Consider the following 22,240-nt stretch of genomic DNA (forward strand, 5'->3'; position numbering starts at 1 on the left):
ACTTTAGAGTGCTGCCTGAATCATAAGTAACAAAATTGTCCATATAATTTACATATACTGTATATATATATATATATATATATATATATATATATATATATATATATATATATATATATATATATATATATATATATATATATATATATATATTGCTATACCTAGGAGAATGAGGCATGGTTTAATGTATCAGAACCTAAATATGCAGAGAAAACTTACATATACACAGTAACTCAAGATAATACTTGCACTAGCTTGCAGATAATGCTATACACAGGACCTGAGCACTGCAGGGCACAAGATCTTTCACTGAGTCACTATATAGTTAACATGAATTAGGATAATACTCCACAAGACCGCTTTCAGGTTATAGGTCTAGTATTATAACAGTTTTCATTTTCATTATAAAGAGTTTAGGATTGCAGTCCAATAGAGATGTCGCGAACTGTTCGCCGGCGAACTTGTTCGCGCGAACATCGGGTGTTCGCGCTCGCCGGAAGTTCGCGAACGTCGCGCGACGTTCGCCATTTTGGGTTCGCCATTGTTGGCGCTTTTTTTTGCCCTCTCACCCCAGACCAGCAGGTACATGGCAGCCAATCAGGAAGCTCTCCCCTGGACCACTCCCCTTCCCTATAAAAACCGAAGCCCTGCAGCGTTTTTTCACTCTGCCTGTGTGTGCTGAAGAGATAGTGTAGGGAGAGAGCTGCTGCCTGTTAGTGATTTCAGGGACAGTTGAAAGTTTGCTGGCTAGTAATCGTTTTGATACTGCTCTGTTATTGGAGGGACAGAAGTCTGCAGGGGTTTGAGGGACATTTTAGCTTAGGTAGCTTTGCTGGCTAGTAATCTACCTTCTACTGCAGTGCTCTGTATGTAGCTGCAGTGGGCAGCTGTCCTGCTTCTGATCTCATCTGCTGACTGCTGCAATAACAGTAGTCCTTGTAAGGACTGCTTTTATTTATTTTTTTGTTGTTTTACTACTACTACTACTACTACTACTATAAGAGCCCAGTGCTATTAGTCTAGCAGTGTTGGGGAGTGGGACTGGTGTGCTAATCTGCTGCTCCTAGTAGTTCAGCAGCACCAACTTTAATTTTTTTTTTTAATATTCATTTTTTTTTTATTTTACTTTTTTTTATTTTACTACCGCTGTAGTAGTGTATAAGTTGACCTTTTAGGCATTATTTGCCCTGTAGGCATTATTTGCACACTGTTTTCTTCAACCCGCCATCGAGCTGTGTGACCTTGTTCCCATTCTGTCTAAATATCCATAATATTACCGTCTCCAGAAAAAACACCGGAGTCACTTTTTTCAAGCAGCATTCATATATTTTACGTAATCCGTATCCACCGCTGTAGTAGTGTATACGTTGGCCTTGTAGGCATTATTTGCACACTGTTTTCTTCAACCCGCCATCGAGCTGTGTGACCTTGTTCACATTCTGTCTAAATATCCATAATATTACCGTCTCCAGAAAAAACACCGGAGTCACTTTTTTCAAGCAGCCATAATATATTTTACGTAATCCGTATCCACCGCTGTAGTAGTGTATACGTTGGCCTTGTAGGCATTATTTGCACACTGTTTTCTTCAACCCGCCATCGAGCTGTGTGACCTTGTTCCCATTCTGTCTAAATATCCATAATATTACCGTCTCCAGAAAAAACACCGGAGTCACTTTTTTTGGCAAAAAATGACTATTTTCAGCATTTATGTGGCATATTTTTTCTGGCAACTGTGCTTCAGTGGCTACAACCAAAAAAACTGGGCAAACAATGTCTACAAGGTCAACGTATGGCGAAAAATTACTATTTTCAGCATTTATATGGCATATTTTTTCTGGCAACTGTGCTTCAGTGGCTGCGTCCAAAAAAACTGGGCAAACAATGTCTACAAGGTCAACGTATGGCGAAAAATGACTATTTTCAGCATTTATATGGCATATTTTTTCTGGCAACTGTGCTTCAGTGGCTGCGTCCAAAAAAACTGGGCAAACAATGCCTACAAGGTCAACGTATGGCAGTTGTTTAAAGAGAACAGTAGATTACTAGCCAGCAAAGCTACCTAAGCTAAAATGTCCCTCAAATCCCTGCAGACTTCTGTCCCTCCAATACAGAGCAGTATCAAGCAGATTACTAGCCAGCAAACTTACTATCATCTGTCCCTGAAATCACTAACAGCTCTCCCCCTACACTATCTCTTCCAAGCACACACAGGCAGATTTTTCAGATACATTTTTGCCCTTGATCCCCCTCTGGCATGCCACTGTCCAGGTCGTTGCACCCTTTAAACAACTTTAAAATCATTTTTCTGGCCAGAAATGTCTTTTCTAGATGTTAAAGTTCGCTTTCCCATTGAAGTCTATGGGGTTCGCGAACCGTTCGCGAACCGCTCGCATTTTTGCGCAAGTTCGCGAATATGTTCGCGAACTTTTTTTCCGACGTTCGCTACATCCCTACAGTCCAAAAGCTTTTATAAAATATAAAACTGAGACTTAACACTCATCCATTCATATAACAGAATTACAATGTAACTATTCCAACACTTAAATCTACCCTTAAATCTGGACTCAGCTACAGTAAATCTGTTTCTGACCTCGTATGTTAATGCATTTGAACAATTGACTTCACAAAATGCAGATGGCTGAATCTATCACTGACAGATATAATTATTCAGTGGCCATATGTACAGATAAAGCTTTGCACAAAAAAGGGCAAATCTGATGTTGCTTGAAAACATTTGAAGCTGTAAATCCATCTAATCCTAGAAATTTAAGTATGAAAGGATATTACACCAAAGTGTGGAGGGGCTGCCGAGAACTTTACTGAGCAGGCAAAGCTTTATTACAATATTCAGTATGGTTAAAGATGATGCTGCTGTAAAATCCAATCAATTGGCTTTTAACAGAAAATCTTTGTGGTGTTTCAGCTGGTGCAGAACTTCAAATTAGAGGTGGAATAGCATTCATTGCCTATTCATGCCTTTAAGGACAGATATACCCTTTTTAAAAGAAGGTTCAGTGCATTTAAGTTGATAGTGAAGCATGAAAATGTGACTCATTTTGCACACAGATCTTTGATAGTGACATTCATATTAATGAGAGGGAGGTCTCTAGGTCTAATTGCCAAAATCACAGTTGGGGAATCCAAATCAAAATGTCCCTCCTTTAACATTTGTGGTGGGATATGCTTACATTCAGCCATATAAGCATTAGCAAGGATGGGCATCAAGCCTGGTAATTAATATTCATCCCAAAGAGGTTTGGTTGGGTTGAAGTCAATGCTCTGTGCAGGCCGGTCAAGTTCTTTCATTCCCATCGCTGGAAAACCCTTTTGTATGGACCTTGCTTGTGTATTGGTGCATTTTTGTGCTGAAACATGTTAGGGCCTTTCCTAACCACAATGTAGGAAGCATTAACGGGGAGTCCTAGTCCAAACCATGGAAAAAAGTTCACAAACAGTCAGTCTATAGTAGGCCTGTGGGGGTGTTTGGGCCTCAGTGTACTTGAAAGTGAGTTTCAGAAACCAGAGTTTACTTTCAAATGAGATTTTGTGTTCTAAGGAAATATACAGAACGTCGAGACAATTACCACAGGGCTTCTAGGGGTAACAATTATTAATGGGTCCAATGTAGCTTGTCCAGCCTGGGCACTTAGAATTACATTTTCCACCATAGAGAATAAAGAATGAACACCTCAGATGGATAGTTTGAGGAACATAGACATTTGGGAAGGGAGACATATTGGGAAAGGAAGGATTAAGAGACTCATAACATGGATGTTTCTCATTGTTAGGAAGAGAATTTTCAAGTTTACCACTGCCCCATCATGCAATAATGTATATCTCTCCAGAATATTTGCAAAGAATACGCTGCACATTCATATTTTCTTCTGTATTGGGAATGTATTCCCAATGCATCATATTTCACCTTCAAAACATAACTGAATACTCATTTGTTTGTTAAGGAGGAATTAATGTGACTTATAATTAGAATACAAAACAATGAAATTATGAAAACAAATACATAACAAATTCATTGTTTTAATATTCGTACCTATCGTGCCTAGCTTCTCTCACTGGCTGCTTCGAAAATAAGGGATTTACTGCCTCTGTAATTCTGGTGACTGCTGTTAAACCTATCATAAACTACAAAGAGAAAAAAATATATTTCACCGAAGGCCAATGTTGTCATTACAATACAAGTGACCTGGAGTTATTTGACAAGAGTGCATACCGTGCACCTAAGAAAAATATACTGGGGATTATGCTTTAGCAGTATCTAATATGTCTCTTTCTGATGACATTGCCAAAATGTCTGCTCACTCACTCCAGAAATGACTTCTCCTTCTGTACAAATCACCTTTATCTTGCTGTTAATATCCTGGTCACACACTTCACTGTTAAACTCTCCAATAGTTCTCTATCACGGGGGAAATTTGATGAAAAATGCTTTTTCTAGGGCTCATTAAAGATGGCCTCCATTGTGAATTTTCACCAGGCTGCTTTATGGCTTTAATTTACTGCGGCATAATGCCAGCAACTGTAGTTCCTATCTCCCTTTCCAATGAGTGCAGTTTAAAATGAACATGTCTTTCTGACTGTGATTACGCCTTCTGGAAAATAATTCTCAAGCCAAACTTAAAAAAAGCAGCCTAATATTTAATAATTAATTAATCAAATGTTGGCATGATTTACAGTTTTCACTTAGGATGTTCTCCTATATACATTACAGAGTGAGTTCACAGCAGCATTGTAACTGTACAAGGCCCAAAGGGATGATATTAATGGTACAGTAAGTATGCATAGGAAAGTAGTATCTGTGACCACTAATACCACTTTAGAACGATTGCCAATCTCTAACACTTCAGCCTTATAGATACTATTTAAATAGTAGAATTACACATAACGGAGTTTTCCTGAAATAAACCCGATTTTCGGATTTTTTATGTAGGAACTTTATTTGTAAAGATTTTTTTGGTAAATATTTTATTCCTAATATATTACACTTCTTTTTAAAAGATTATGATCATATGGAAATCAGGTAAGACAGGGGTAAAGGTAACCAGAAAAATGGAGATTGAGCGTTGCACATTTCCTTGCATTATTGACTCATGGGTTTGTAATGTATCATCACTATTCTAGGAACAGCTTTATACTCCTACTCAAGAAACAACCTCCCTAATGTGGTACATTAGCTATCCATATACTAATCTATTCTAAGATATTTATCTAGCTATCCCTGGACTTGGATTTCACTTCCAGGTTATCAGGGTATATACTGATTTCTGAGATCTACACAGCTGATTGCAGCAAGATGCAAAGACCTCCAGTGGCCGATTGTCAAGCAACATGGTTGAGTTCAACATTGTGCAAATTCGATATATTTAAGATCTAAAATCTGAAGCTAGACTGAGTAGTGTAGAAGGTTAGTGTACTTGTTGGGTTCCACTAACGTATTAAGTTAAGCATGTAGAGGTAGGTTAGTAGAGAATATCTTTGTAGGTCCACCTTGAAGGACTTTTGTAGGCTGTGGCATAAACATAAGGGGCTGATTTATTAAGATTAAAAAATTTGACTTTTTCTGGATTTATTATGCAAAATTGAAGGAATTCCAAAGACGAAAATACTCCAGCTAAAACCTGTCAAAAACATGTAGGCGTCAATGGCAGATGTCCCTTACAAGATCTTTCCTTGATTCATGGTTTTAGATGTTTTTGTATATTTTTCATCCTGGCTTTTTTGCAACAATTTGCAAAAGTCACAGTTTTCGCAAACTTTTCTGCTACTTTTCCCATTCGTGTTTTTTCAGTTCGGATTTTTAAAATAAATTTCATGAAATTTGGGGTTTTAGAGCACGTGAGTTTAGTCATGGTTTCAATAACCTCAAAAACCACAACAATGCAACCTCCAATAAATAGGCCTACCTGTTTTAGTAGTACAAACGTGTTCTATTTGATATTAAGGTTATTGAGTATTGTGAGCCACTTGTATTGCCTACTGAATTGTTATAAAGTTTGCGCCTGATATTGAGTAAAGGAAGCCCTATGACACTTACTTTGATATACTACGAGGGCCTAAATGGAGTGTAAGGAACCAAGTTGTGTTCTATCAAACTGAGCCAAATTTAGATTAACAACAGACTGAGTTACACTTATGTGTTGTTACTGCAGCATATGAGAGGGGCTGGCAAATCTGGATTTGTTTCCATAATTTATTTCCAATATTTGACAAGCAGGATGCGAAAAGCCTCAGGTTAGTCTGGCAAAGCTCAGAGGTATTAATCACTTTTTTACAAGAGATTTCCCCTATGAGAGTTTAGCAAGCACTTCAGCATGGCACTGCCAACAGCTTGTGCTGATAAATGATGACCATTAGCTGAATCTAGTTAGGTTGTTAATTATCATTTGAGCTTATATTTTCCAGGCATACAGAAGTTATGACATTTCTGCTAAAATTCCATCTTGCCCAACAAAATCTTTTTCCATAGTAGAATATCACTGCTGGATAGCAGAGCGACTTTTCTGCCTCTAGAAATATTTATGTCGAGGCATTATATTTCTGTTTTAACCCTGAAGAAGTCACCTTGAGTGACGAAACGCGTTGGTATTGGGACTTGAATCTTTGGAAATCCAAGCAATATGTTTTGGTTTGTACATATGTTGTCTACACAGCACTGTACTTTTTTTTTTTACAATCCTTACGGGAACAGATCAAAATAAATATACACAGTGACAAAGATTAAGTAACCTAGGAGGAAGGAGGCACAAATACAAGGGTTGTGTTTTAGTGTGTTTTTTTCACAATAATTGCAGTTCTTCTAATGATTGTGATTTCCAATAACACTGAGTATGTGCAGTTTAAATGACATTCAAATAAAGGGGAGCAGCACAAATGAACCCCATGGATTCCCTATCACTACTCTTACAGGGCTGCTGAACCTCACTAAATTCACCTTTAGTTACCCTTTTCTTTTGCTTCAAGATTGTAGATAACAGTAGATGTTGTGGATGTGAAAATATTCTAATAGGTATACAGGAGATGAGCATAAATACATGGAGACACAAGTCAAGAGAGATGTGGTGCAGAGAAAGAAAGGGCTTTTAAGGTTAGTAGATGGATTGTATATGTTATCCGCAATAAAATTTCCTTAATAAGGGAAAATAATATTATATTAGCACCTACACTGTGATGTCATAGTCTAGACTAGAATGATATACTAGGGCTCAGACAAGGGTGGAACTATGCATATTACAGCCATTGCTGCTATACTAAGGAGAAGCTTTAGGATTACTCTTGATTTTAGGATTGTGGAAGTTACAGTGTTTCTTAGTTTATTATAATTGATAGGCCAAAACTATATTCTTTTATTGGGGATCTCCATGGTTTGGACTAAACACTCAAAAGGAACGTGTTTACTTAAGCAAATGAAGTACCCTCTTGGTGATGTACATAGAACAATGATCATTTACAAAAAGTATAAATCAATTCGTGGCAAAACAAACTGAAAATTTATGGGCACAAGAAATGCAAAAAAAAAAAATGAAGAATGCCCATGTCCTGACATGTCACTCTTGGCAAGTCACGTGATGTGTAATCATGATTTTCAGCAAATGTTTAGAATGGACACTGCAACTTACCACATCTGTCTTTGGTTGATGATGGATATCAGTAATTAAAATGTATTATTTTAAATGTATTCCCTTCCCATATTAGATAATTCAGCTTCCTTATAGAAATATGTCCCTATTTGATAAACTTAAAGAAGATCAATTTAGAACGTGAACACATGAATGTTATTTTGTGAAGTTTCAAAGAAACCAGTCATTGAGTACAGCAAAGCCACCCTGGTTACACATGGCACAGAAGAGATGCCTATTTAGGACTTATTTAAGAATGTGTTACCCTAACTGAATGTACTAGCACACCGGTAATTCCCAAAGCTTTGAGCCCCTGGTGTCTCACCCATGTAAGTGTAAACCTATTGGTACAGACTCAGTTTAATTGATAACTCACCCATGTGACTGGGTGTGACCCGTATGCAATGTAGGAGGCAGGGTGTTGTAGAACTATTATTCTCAGGTAGAAGCAATAAAGTGGTGTCAGTGGTTCTTAAAAATAAAAAAATAACTTCTTTATTGGCAGCATTATCTTGCACAGTTGTTCAGCATTTACTTACAATAGAATCTTGCCCCTCAGGGACCAGTAAGCAGTCTGTTGACTCAACTTGAAAATGCCCAACCACAGCTTTCAGGCTCTCCAGGTGGAACTTTGCCAGGATACACTTGTACACTTGAATCCATACTCTGGGATAGCAGACCAGGGACTCTAATCCTTTCGCTTTCCTAGAAGGAGCATCAGGCTGCTCACTAAATACCCTGAACTCACTCCTAGAGCGAGCAATAAAAGTATATATCCTCAGGCTATCTTTCCTTACTGGCCCTACCTTCACCCAGGCTCAAATATTCTCCCACCTGCCTGGCCAGGGGAACATCAAGAAGAGAGATTGAGCTCTGAAAGCTTCTCCTTTTTATACAATAGGACAATGATTTCTCCTGGTCAGTTATGGAATTGCCAAGAGCATACTCTGACACAGGATAAGGAAACAGTTTTTCCTTTCCAACTGTGTTTAGAACCCAAATATCTATGTCTATAAACAAAAGGCTTCCTTACCAACTTTAGGAGTAACTACTTTATCAGACCCATACATAAGCATACCATTCATCCTCACTTGGAGGCCTATTTATCAACAGTCTCATTTTAGTGATTTTAGAGGTTTTTGAAACTACAAATAAGCTCACTTTCTCTAAAATCACAAATGCCATTGAATTTATTAAAAGATCCAAATATAAAAAGTACAAATGAAAAAAAAAAGTTGAATGGTTTGCTAAAAAAAAATGCAAATACTGTACCTCAAGAAGCTCTAAAAATTTTAATTTTCTGACAATTCCTAGTGAAAAAAACCCTCCAGGAACCCCTAAAAGTCCAAATTGAGTAAAAATGGTCCAGTAGAATCAGCACCGCTCCCATTGACTTTTATAGAGCCTCAACAACTTTTACCTGGCGAAGTTTTGTATTCGCGTTTTTCATGGTTTTTACACGTAATACATCTCAAATTTTTAGAGTTTAAAAGAAATATAGAAAAGCACAAATTTTTAGAGGTTTGTGAAAAAAATAGAAATTCGATTGTTAGCAAATAGGTCTCTAATAGTCTTCAGCAATATCCCCACTGGCCTGGAAGGTGGTGTATCAACTGCTAGTGCTTCTACTTTAAGAGTTTGTTTTTTTTTGAGCATATTGTCCAAGAATCTAGATATTTCTGTTTCTACCTGGATGTTGATGTTGGGTGGTTGAGAGGCAAATGTATATTAATTTCTGATTAGGCCAGTTTTGTTTCAATTTTTGTTCCATTGGTACATTTCATAGCTGTGCTGAAAATATGTGGTGTATTTACAGGCTCATTCAAAATGACTAGAGAGGACACTTATACAAACAATTATTACACAGTATCTGACAGAGCTAACCAAACAGTTACCATTCATTTTACAGGAATAATAATGAGTAATAAAATGCATGGAGACAGTGTCGGACTGGCCTGGTGGGCCCCGACCCTGTTGCGCATGTACGCCGAGCGCCGCTGTTGCGCATGCACGTCAAGTGACGCTGTTGCGCATGCGAGCTGAGCCGGAGCATCGCAGTAGGGGGCGGGGGGTCAAGGGGGAGCCCTGGACAGTAGTCCCCAGGCCGACCCTGCATGGAAAACATCTGTCACCCAGATAACTTTTACTAAAAGACACTTGACCTGAGCTCAACAGAACAAGAGGGTCGCCATTAGACATTTTGACTGAAGCAAACTGTTTTGACGCGCGTCTTTTTTTTTTGACGCACGCTGCCATACGAGTCTATGGGCGTCATTTTTTCGGCGAACCGAGGCGAAAAAATTCGCCCATCCCTAGACTCTTGTACAACCTTTGTAAAGGGCAGTGTAAAATGTGCCAGTGCTATATAAACAGAGGATGATTATAATAAGCCACAACCCCTTCACAGAATCAATGTGTTTTTACACTGTACATCACTTCTTTTATATCATTTAATATTTATCCATCCCCAAAAGCTCAAAAATTGGAAATGTATTCAGTGCCTTTTAACTGTTTTTATTTTGGCCTCTTTGTTTACTGCTATAGTGAATAGAATTAGGATGAAGGTACTCCATTCATTTATGTCTGAGTACAGTAAGGTCTCACATATTGAACCTTACAAATGGAGGCACAAGCTATTACCTAAGTGCTAAATGCACAGTCTGAACACCTTTAAATGGGCCTAGTTGCACTTGTGAATGTCCTGTCCATTAAGCATCAGAGACATGAGCATTATGAAAGCCTTTTTCAGAGACGAAGGCTGCTGGTATATAATGCTGGTGTTCTGTACAAATCTGGCATTCAACTTAAGCACACAGAAAGAAACCTTTTGTGAAATGTATTGATTTAAAATGATTTTCCAGTTCAGACAATCCTGTGGATTTAAACATGCGCAATGAACTAAAAGAAATTATTAGGCAGTTGTATTACTGTACCAAGATTTGTCTTTTTTGGACCTACATATTAGAGAAAATACCTGTACCTTGTTGCACCATGTACAGAATTGTTAAAATATGTAGCCTGAGTTTGCCAGCCAGTGTTTTCCTCTCCACTCCACTAAGTGGGTTATTTATCAAAGGTCCAGTTTTAGAGCTATGTGAGTTTTTTTTTAAACCTTGAGTCAACTCGAATGAACTCACAACTCAAATGGTTTCTGATTTAAGAAGAAACTCGAATGGAAAAAACTTGAATCAGTGAGTTTGGGTTAACGACCTGAAAACTCTAATTGATTAAGTTTTCAGAAGTAGAAAACTTGAATTGCTCAAATCGATCGAAAAAAACACGCACATCATAACGGCTATTAAAATCAATTGCTTGACATGACCACGACAGGTTTTTTATGTATTTTCAGATTCGAGCTATTTCAAGGGTCGGAAAACACAACTCGACCTTTGATAAATAAGTGTATGAGTATGGTAACATAGTGGGTTTACTTGGGGGGCCCAAAGCAGTTATTGAAGAGGCCTAGAATACGGAGCTGATTTACTAAACTGCATCCTTTTTGAGTCAGGCTTTTGGTTGCCAAAAAAACAAAAAAGGCACGGAAAGAAAAGCATGACTTTGCCAGGATTTATTAAGCAACTTAATTGCGACATTTCTGAATCTGAAAATACTCCACCTAAACCCTGTAGAAATCAAGTAGAATTCTATGGCAGCTGACCCTTTTACAAAGATTTTTCTTTGCTTCATGGTTTTGAGGTTTTCAGGTGTTTTTGGCTGGCTTTTGTGCAACAATATGGAAAAGTCATAGTTATCATGCGACAAGTCAAAAAAAGTTGTGATTTTCACGACTTTTCTGCAACTTTATCCCATTATGTTTTTTTAATTTCGAATCTTTTTATAAATGACTGACATTTGTTGACATTAGTTTATTCATGGTTTCAAAAAAGTTGAAATACCAGTAAAATTCCACCAAAATTTTAAAAATCCTTTTTTTTCCCCACGAACCATAAGTTGTTTTTTTTAAATTTCTCTAAAACTTTAGAATTTTGAGATGTATTAAGTGTAAAAACTCTAATACAAAACTTCTCCAAGTTAAAGCAGTTGAGGTTCTATAGAAGTCAATGGGAGCTGCACTAATCCTATTGGACTTTTTTTTAGCCATTCAGACTTGTAGGTTTTCAGGTTTTCAGGTTTTTGGGGGATTTTTTCTCTAGTAATTATTAAAAATAATTTTTTTTCCCTTTTTTATGTTCGTAGATTCTTTTAAAAATGTTCATGGTATTCATGATTTTAAAGACATGGGGCAAATTCACTAAAGGGCAAATTCACTACAGGACGAATTTTTACCTGCAAAGGCTTCACCACACTTCGTGTCACTTTGGGACACTTTGTCAGGCACAAATTCGCTACCACTATGCTAATTCACTAAAATGCAAAGTTGCTTCTCAGCAGCCAAACGCTGGCGAAGTTTCGCTAACGTAAATGTGTCAGTGCGAGCATTTCATAATGACCTTTAGTTTAAGTTTCTTTTCTGCCTAGCGAAACTTCATTAATACACTTATGCTTACGTCAATTTGAATAGGGCGGGTACATATAGGTCATATATATATATGTCTTTATTAGTGATGTTGGGAAATTGCTTGAAGTGGTACATATTAAAAAAAAAATTAAAAATATTCAAGGAAGCAAAATAAAGGCAAAAGAGATCCTAGACATGAGCCCACCCTAAAACAAATGTGGGCATGCCCCTCACGTGGTTTGAAAAAAATGTTAAAACAAAAATTTTTAACAGTTACAACTATCCCACTTTAAAATATGAAAAAAAAAACCTCAATTTTTTTTTTATCATTTTTATAACTTTTTGGCATACAGGATATGATGTCACTGACATAAGATAGAAGAGGATGTAGCTTCATCTTATCACTTCGCCAGGTCTAAGCTGGTGAAGGAAACTCTGGCGAAATGGGTAATGTAATGGAAAATTGGCACTTGCAGAGAAACGATAGTTCGCTGAACGAAAATGCACCTGGCGAAAGGGCGCTAAACTTCGTTAATTATGTACTCTTTCCCTAGAAAATTGTCCTTTATGGCTGTTAGTAAATTGGCGATTCCCTGCGGATTGGATTTCTGGTGAATTTCTAGTGACGGCCATTTAGCCCTTTAGTAACTCTGCCCCATAGAGTTTAATCGTGTTTTGAAAAACCTCTAATACCACTAAGATTCGACCATTAATAAACGGGCCTCCCAAAGGCTGAAATTAGTTGTAAATAGTGATGGGCGAATAAATTAGTCTGGCACAAATTCACAGCGAATTTCCGCGTTTCGCCACCTGCAAATAAATTCGCCAATCTCCGGTGAAAATTCTATGGCATCAATTTCCAATTTTCACAATTTTTTACTGAAAATGTCAGATTTTCATGATTTTTTAGTGAAAATGTCAGATTTTCACGATTTTTTTGTGAAAACATTAAAATTTCATGATTTTTTTATTAAAAACCTTAAAATTTCACGATTTTTTCGTGAAAATTTCCAAATATCATGATGTTTCCGTGAAAACCGCCGAATTTCATGATTTTTCGTGAACTTTTTCAATTTCATTTTTCCCATATTTTTCGGCAAAACGGGAGAAGTGCGTCCTATCACTATTTGTAAAAACACCCATTTTGAGTGTTTGAAACTTAAAGGGATCCTGTAATCAGAAGACATGTTTTTTTCAAAACGCATCAGTTAATAGTGCTACTCCAGCAGAATTCTGCACTGCAATCCATTTCTCAATGGATTTCAATTTTGAAATCTGACATGGGGCTAGACATTTTGTCAATTTCCCAGCTGCCCCTGGTCATGTGACTTGTGCCTGCACTTTAGGACAGAAATGGAGGCTGCTGTTTTTCCTTCTCAATGTAACTGAATGTGTCTCAGTGGGACATAGGTTTTTACTATTGAGTGTTGTTCTTAGATCTACCAGGCAGCTGTTATCATGTGTTAGGGAGCTGTTATCTGGTTACCTTCCCATTGTTCTTTTGTTTGGCTGCTGGGGGGGGGAAATGGAGGGGGGTGATATCACTCCAACTTGCAGTACAGCAGTAAAGAGTGATTGAAGTTTATCAGAGCGCAGGTCCTATGACTTGGGGCAGCTGGGAAATTGACAATATGTCTAGCCCCATGTCAGATTTCAAAATTGAATATAAAAAAAATCTGTTTGCTCTTTTGAGAAATGGATTTCAGTGCCAAATTCTGCTGGAGCAGCACTATTAACTGATTCATTTTGAAAAAAATGTTTTTCCCATGACAGTATCCCTTTAAAACTATATAACAAGGGGACTGGAGCTAAAGGGATCTGATTAAATTGTAGAACACCAAGGGGTACTTGAACCAAGACCTCTGCTGTACCAAACCCTCTGCTGTACCTGTATTTAAGTTACAGGTTGCTTATTCTAGAGCAAACGCTAAGATGCAATCAGATTTGCAGTTTGATTGGGGGATAAAGAATGACATCTGTCCCCAGGCCCAATGCAAGCAAGTAATATATATGAAGAGATACTTTATGGACCTTCATCTAACCCTAACCTCGTGGGCTGTCAGGTAAAGATAATATGGCGGGTATTGCTCCATATAAATATAAATTTGTCCAAGGACAAAAATTTTAAAAAAATAAAAAACTTTGACAAATAATATATTAACAACCCATCTGTTCCGTTTCCCTGACAAATGATATCTGTGAAAATGGAATGTAAAAAAAAAAAGGCTAATTGGATTGCCAGTCTGCCGAATCTCCTTAAGTGAATCGACTTTTCTTTCTTGTCTTTTGTTTTAGCGTTTTTCTTACTCCAAAGCCACCAATATTTCTGCTTCTGGCAAAACCATTTTAATCCCTTGATCTTTAGATTATTAAAGATCTGCATAGAGCCCAATGGGTTAATTTGACTACTGAGTGTCATAGTAAAGTGGGTTATTTTATATCGTGAATTCTTTGATCACTGATTAAAGCTTAAGTTTTTTTTTTCTCAACCATTAAACACATTTTTTTCCCCCAGAAAATCTGTGATTCTATATACTGTGGGAAAAGGCTTTAATCAGGATTAATTAAAATGTTCTTAACGCCCAGGAGAAGAGGTAAATCAATTATACTTTAGTTACTGAAAAAATTCTATATTTACGTGGATTAATAAGCAATACAAATTACATTTTAATTGCATTTTATCCTTACTTAGCATTATGTAGAATATATACTGTACATACATCTACTTGGATATGTTTTTTTGCCATATAGTAATTGTTTGCCTAGACTCAAGCCTTTCCTCCTGCTGTCTGGCTCATCATTATTCACTATCAAGGATGGATTTTGAAATCGGCTTTAATAATTGGTAGATATAATTGGTAAATAACTGTCCAGATTTTTGTAATTGATATTTAAAGAGGTGGAGCCAGGAGGCTACAGGGGGGGGGGGAAAGGTCTCCTGCTGGTAATTCAAGTGTCCAACATTGCTAATCATTGTCTGTTACTGTGATAAGATAAGCTCTATCCTTACCCAGACATATTTGAATCTGAATTCCCCAGGGAACAGAGATGAGGGTTATATAATTTCCCTGTTGATAATGTTAGGCACAGACCGCTACCTTTGAAGTAGATGGGACAGTTGTGGGCCATATCAACAGTAACTGTGTGTCAGAGAGGGTTACAGAGATGGTTGGAATACAGCACGTTCTTATTATTAGGTGTCTTTCAACATGAAACATTTTCACTTATCTTTGTGTTTAATCTGTGCTTTCAGGATGAAGCTCCACTAGAGAATGCTTGCGATACAAGACTCAACCCTAGAGCTAGTCAGATCTGTTGGGCCTTTTATCTGAAGATTTCCATCTGCTCAAAAGCAGTGGTCCTCAACCAGTGGCTTGTGAGCAACATGTTACTCACCAACCCCTTGGCTGTTGCTCCCAGTGGCCTCAAAGCAGATGCTTTTTTTTGTAATTCCTGGAATGGAGGCAAGTTTTGGTTGTATAAAACCAGAAGTAATGCCAACCAAAGCCTTCTTTAGACTGCAAATCCACATGGCAAACAAAATAGCCAATCACAGCTCTTATTTGGCACCCTCAGGAACTTCTTTTTTCATGCTTTTGTTGCTTCAAAACTCTTTTTACAATTGGATGTGGCTCATAGGTAAAAAGGTTTTTGGGACCCCTGCTCAAAGCGATGACCAAGCTGAAAGCATAAGATTGCTTTTTTTAAAAAATCTTAAAAAAGAACACTGGTTGGGTCTAGTCCCTCACCAGTTAATGGATGGCCAAGATGCACTGCCCTGAGCCTACAGCGAGGAAGGCAGCTACACCATAGCAAAAAAAAATATGACAGGCTCTCCAAGAAAGAACTCCAAACCTGATCTTGTAAAAATAAAAAAGTATACCCATGCAAATAGATATGAATAAGTGCTAGGTATCGCAAGTTTGTGGCCAAGCTTATGGTCATATTTTTTAAATAAATTATTTTATTTTTTATGATTTTTTATTTATTTTAAGCCTGGGTTTGGAATTCTCCCTTGAAGTGTTTTTTGTATATGATTCATTTTGGGTACACCAAAGAAAGTACAGGCATGGGATCCTGTGAGAATGTACGTATGCGTCCTGTTCGGCGAAGGCGCGCTAATGCGCATCGGCGTCTGACGCGGGACGCTGGCGACGGGCGCGGAGGCGCCGGCGACGGTCGCAGGCGCAAGGACGTAGGCGGAAATGCCTGTGATGGACGTGCTGGCGTCAGTTCCGCGACGTCAGCGCAGTGACGCCGGTTTGGCGCCAAAGTATCTGTATTTAAACCCAAACCAGACTGAGATGCATTGCCTGGTTATTAGGTTGTTTGAACTGAAACCCTAGCGTCTTGAACTTTTGGATTCCTGATTATCGACCCTTGCCTGTACCCGGATTTGATTACTGCCGCCTGTCTCGACCTTCTTGCCTGTCTCATCGTTTACGAATCTTGCTGCCTGCCTTCTGACCTCGGATCTCCTGACTACGACTTTGCCTTATCCCTTGTACTTCGCTTATCGTCTCACTGGCTACTCTCCACAACCCTGCTCCCTGTTCCACTCCAGGTGGGTAGCGGTTGTGTGAGGCGTTTGTGGGTTCATTATCTTCTGCTCCAGCTCCTTCTACGACTGGATTATACTGGTGAGTTCTGACAGGATCCGTTATCCAGAAACCTATTACGGAAAAGCCATGTCCCATAGACTCCATTTTATCCAAATAATCAAATTATTTAAAAATTATTTCCTTTTTCTCTGTAATAATAAAAGAATACCTTGTACTTGATCCAAACTAAAATATGATAAATCCTTATTGGAAGCAAAACCAGCCTATTGGGTTTATTCAATGTTTACATTATTTTCTACTAGACTTAAGGTATGAAGATCCAAATTACAAAAGATCCATTATCTAGAAAACCCCAGGGCCCAAGCATTCTGGATAACAGGTCCCATACCTGTACACATTTGGGATCCATTATCTAGAAACCTGTTCTCTTCAAATAACAGAAAGGCCATCTCCCACAGACTCCGTTTAAATCAAATAATTAAAATTTTTAAAATGATTTACTTTTTCTCAGTAATAATAAAATAGTACCTTGTACTTGATCCCAGCTGAGATATAATGAATCCTTATTGCTGGCAAAACAATCCTAATGGGTTTATTTAGTATTTAAATTATTTTTTTTAGTACACTATGGGGGTTATTTACTAAACAATAGCAGATTAGTAGTCAGCACAACTGCAACTCACTTCTTTGGCTGGGTGCACGTCCTCCAGTGGCCACCTTCCACTGGCAATATTAGCGAAGAAAGTTAGTCCAGCACCCACTGTTTCATGAATAAAACGGCCTTTATTGGACCAAGGGCATTACAGCAACGTTTCAGACCAACTGGTCTTTTATCAAGCTTGATAAAAGACCAGTTGGTCTGAAACGTTGCTGTAATGCCCTTGGTCCAATAAAGGCCGTTTTATTCATGAAACAGTGGGTGCTGGACTAACTTTCTTCGGTTATTTACTAAACTCCCGTACAGATTTGATCAGAGTTTGTAGCAGAAAATATTGATATAAATTTGGACTTTGATAAATAACCCCTAAGAAGTATGGAGAGATCCAGATTACAGAAATATCCCTTATCTGGAAAAACCCCAGGTCCCGAGAATTCTGCATTAGTGATGGGTGAATTTGTCCCGTGAAACACAAACTTTGGCACCCGCATCAATTCTGATGCTTGCCTCAATTTCAACACCGGTGTTAAAGTCAATGGGCGTCAGAATAATGTTGATGTGCAACAGGTTTGACGCGACCGACTTTTCCAATGCGCTTCCAAATTTTTTTGACGCCGCCGAATTTTCGTGGCTGTTTCCTGAATTTATTTACCGGTGGTGAAATGCGGAAATTTGCGCCTGCCAAATTTATTCGACCATTGCTATTCTGCATAACAGGTCCCAAACCTGTATTAGTCATTACTGTATAGGCAGTAGAATGCATGGACAACAGGAATTGAAGAAATGGACAGGCATTTATCAGAAAAGGTAACATAGTGGGGCTCATTTATCAACACTGGGAAAATTTGCCCATGGGCTGTAACCCATGGCAACCAATCATATTGCTGCATTCATTGTTCTACTTGCAGCTGGCTTCAAAAAGCTAATCACTGATTGGTTGCTATAGGTAACTACCCAAGGGCAAATTTGCCCAGTGCTGATAAATGAGCCCCAGTAAGTCTTAAGTGTAATAAAAACGTACCTTGGTGGCCTAGTGGTGCGGCGGGGACGCCTGCCTCGCCGCTCCTCTTCTCCTGAACTTCCGGGTTCCAAGGGCGCGCGTGTCACGCCTCTGCTTTATTTAAATGCGCAAGCTCGTAATGGGGCGAAATTTGAATGTATAAATAGCTTGTTAAAGCTACAGGATTTATCCTGTGGTGCTTTTGAGCTTTGAACTATCTGTTCTGATCCTGTTTCGATTCTGATTGATTCCTGTTGTGACCTCTGCTTGGCTATTAGACTATCCTGACTTCTGAAGCCTGACCCTTGCCTGATATCCGACTTCGATTCTGTTTAACCCCTCTGATTGACTTCCTGGTTTGACCCTTGCCTGCCTGACTACGTTTACTCTCTGCCTAGCTCAACCCGGCCTGATCTGACTATGCCTTGTACCATGACCTTATGCCCAGAGACTTTCGCTTACAGTTGTGCCCCTTTGTCTGCCCAGAACCCCTCACCTTGCACCTCTCTTTATTAACACCTCGCGCCATCTGAGTAGCAGAGGGCTCCTCCCGAAGCCAAAGGCAGTTGCTACAGGCAGAAGCATGAGCCGAGACCAGGGTGCTTGCCATCAGTTCTGGGTTTAGGGTGCCAACCGTTACAGTAAGTAAGAAAGTACAGTAACTAGGAAAATACTCTATGACCCTTTCCTGCTACTACCATATGCCCACATGGACAGTGTCACACATCTAGACATGGTCATTCCAAAGGGATTGTCTATACATTACCCCAAGGGCATCAGGTAAACATCATAACAAAAATATCAATGACAATTAAAACCACAATTTTTTACCTCAAGCTGCATTCAAATATAAAAAGAGCTGTGGAGCAACACAAGCATGAAAAAAGTTCCAGAAGGTGCCACAAAAGTGATGTGATTGGCTAATTGGTAACCCATATAAAGATAAACAGGCTACAGGAGGCTCTGTTTGGCAGTAAACCTGTATTTTATGCAATCAAAAGTCAACACCAGGCTTCACAAATAAGGAGCTGCTTTGAGTCCACTTGGAGCAGCATCCAAGTTGTATTAGGGACAGGTTTTCTATTTTTATACATTTGCGTGCACGAGCAAAAGAGTTGTTTATTCCAAATCCTTGGAAAAGGAACATTTGTAGCAATTCATATTACAGCACTGGTAAAAAAAAAAAAAAGCAATGAAATTATACTTATACTTATACTTAAAAGTAGAATCATTGCGCTGGAATCTTGCAAAGCAGCTATGTACCTTACCTTTTATCTTATTGTTGCTTGTGATGGGGATACTTATACTTATGGGAAATGCACCCTTTAACAGATCAGGAGTACACATTAATTTAACGTATCCTGGGATCCTGCTTGTCTTCTGAACATGCCCTGGAATTAATATCTTTCTAGTTTATTATAGCAACACTTTCTAAAAGCTCTTGATTACAACTGCAGGCCATATGCAAATATAATCTGATGCAAGGCAAGTGCTTTAACTCGTTGGAGTCGGCACAGTTGAAGCACTATGCAGTGCCTTGTGCTGTCCGTTTATCGTTTCCAAGTAAGTTTAATATTTAATAATACTAGAATCTAGGTCTGGTTCTTTATCAAACAGCCTTAAAACTGCTTGAGAGCCAATTGTAGCCAACAGTGTCCTTTTCATGTAAAGGTTAAAGCTTTTACCAGCTGCAAACACCAGATCGATAATTATCTCAGCGTGATAAACCTTGGAAGGAGATGCAGAGGGACCTGTTCTGATACCCCACAGGTGCAAGGGCTATTTTAGGAGCTAGACATGTTTGTCACACTCTGCTCATAATTTCTTTCCCCTCCCGGATGCATTAATGACATCCAGAGGCTGGAAGCAATCAGCTGGCATAGACTCATATGCGGCAAGAAAGGGAGGAGTAGAGAGGGGGAAACACTAATGGAGGGAGGAGAGATAGATTGTAATCTAATGCTAAGGATATGGACAGATCTTGCAGAAGCTTCAAACACAGATAAACTCCCCAGCTGTCCCATCAACTTCATTCTTTTCATTTTCACTTTGGAACTTTCTTGTGATGTATAACGTTATTTCCTCCAATGCCTGTTCGATCTAGCAAAAGCTTCTTTCTAAACTCTTTAACTTCACAACCTGAAACCACCAGAACAATGGGACAGTCTTTGTAAATAATGAGCAAATAGGACATTGGTATAAAATGTATAACTAGAAGTTACTTGGCTCCACAGCTAACCTTGAGGAACGTTGTGTTTTATGCAGAAACTGTGTGTGTTAGTGTCTAACTTCCCCACCCAAATGACATGTTTTTCCTTGTGGCTGTTTCAGTGCTAAAAAAGTGCAGCTGTAAAGTCTTTTTCAATTGGAACTGCCATACATGTAGAAGTCCTCATTTCTGGCTATTTCGCCAGATTAGCAACCTCATTGATAGATATATACATAATTTACCATCAGATATTGGTCAGACAGATGGTTCCACGTGCCCTTTACATGGGCTGGTAAGCTACTGGTTCAGTATGGAAAGTCTTAGGGGCAAATTCACTAACCTGCGGATTTGCACTTGCGCAGGCTTCGCCACACTTCGCCAGGCAAAGTTTTGCCAGGGCGCCGCTAATTCACTAAAATCCGAAGTTGCGCTCAGGGAGGCGAACGGTAGCGAAGTTGCGCTAGCGTTAATCCATCAAGGAAAGCAAAGTTATGCTAGTGATGCCTAATTTGCATACGGCGCCAAGTTAAAGTACAATGGACGTATATGTTGCAGCAAATACATTACACTACACAAGCCTGGGAAACCTTCATAAAATAAAATTGAGTTGTTATATTGCCCTATACATGTGCCCACTGTATAGTTTAGGTGCCATATATTAGGAAATGTAGGGGGGAAGGAGTGTACCCCCCAAAAGAAAATTACAATCTTTTTCAGCCTATCACCCTTAAAAAAGGAAAAGACGCCAGCATTTTTTGGGACTTAGAAAAAATTTCAACTTTTTTTGAAGCAATCCCTATCTACTCTATTGCATTCGCCTGGTCTGAGGTGGTGAAGGCAAATCTGGCGCAAGAGGTAACGTTCAGTAAAATGCGCAAGTTAGTGAATTAGCATAGTTACGTCCCATCTCCATAGCGCAACTTCGCCTGGCGTAAGGGTACGAAGTAGCGCTAGAGTAGGTCCACTTCGCTAGCAAATTTATGCCAGCACCCGTTAGTAAATCGGCGAAGTAACAAAATGACGTCACACTGGCAAATTTGCGCTAGCGTTAGCCGCTTTGCTCTTTAGTGAATTTGCCCCTTAATCTCTCATAATATTAAAAGTGTGTTCAATTATGAGTTCCATCTTGTTTAAATTAACTAATTTAATTGATTTATTACAAATTTTGGATTTGGCTGCTCTAATTCAGGGCTTTACAGATAGAACTTTGAAGGCCTTCAAAGAGATCTTCTTCCTTGACACTATTATAACGTTCCATGGATTTATTAGTGTGGCGCATCTGCACAGTTTATAGCCTATATTCATATATTTTGTTTTTGTGTTTTTTAAATAGCAACTCAGTGTTAGACATTGCAGACTAAACACAAACCTGCAGAGGAGACGGGTATGGATTTCAAGTAGCATGAACGAGAAATCTTTTTTATGTTGGTGATCTAGACTAGCTGCCAAGCTTGCTAATGTGCAAGACTCTGGAGGGCCAGAAGAATTCGGCTCACCAGCCACCATTACTACCACTGAGCTAATCTCGGCGATGCAACATTAATCTCAGAATCTCACCCAGATTCTTCCTGAAAAACTTTGCTTTAGTCGCATACAAAGGGGTTTGAGCAAAGTGTCGCATTAACTCCAGTCTGTATTTTATGTTGCTGAGCAAGATACCTGAAGACAGAATGGATGAGGGCAGGCCTTAGTGGACCTGTGGTCAAAGTGTGTCCATG

Source organism: Xenopus laevis, chromosome 3L, assembly GCF_017654675.1.
Source record: "Xenopus laevis strain J_2021 chromosome 3L, Xenopus_laevis_v10.1, whole genome shotgun sequence".
NCBI classification, from domain to species: Eukaryota; Metazoa; Chordata; class Amphibia; order Anura; family Pipidae; genus Xenopus; species Xenopus laevis.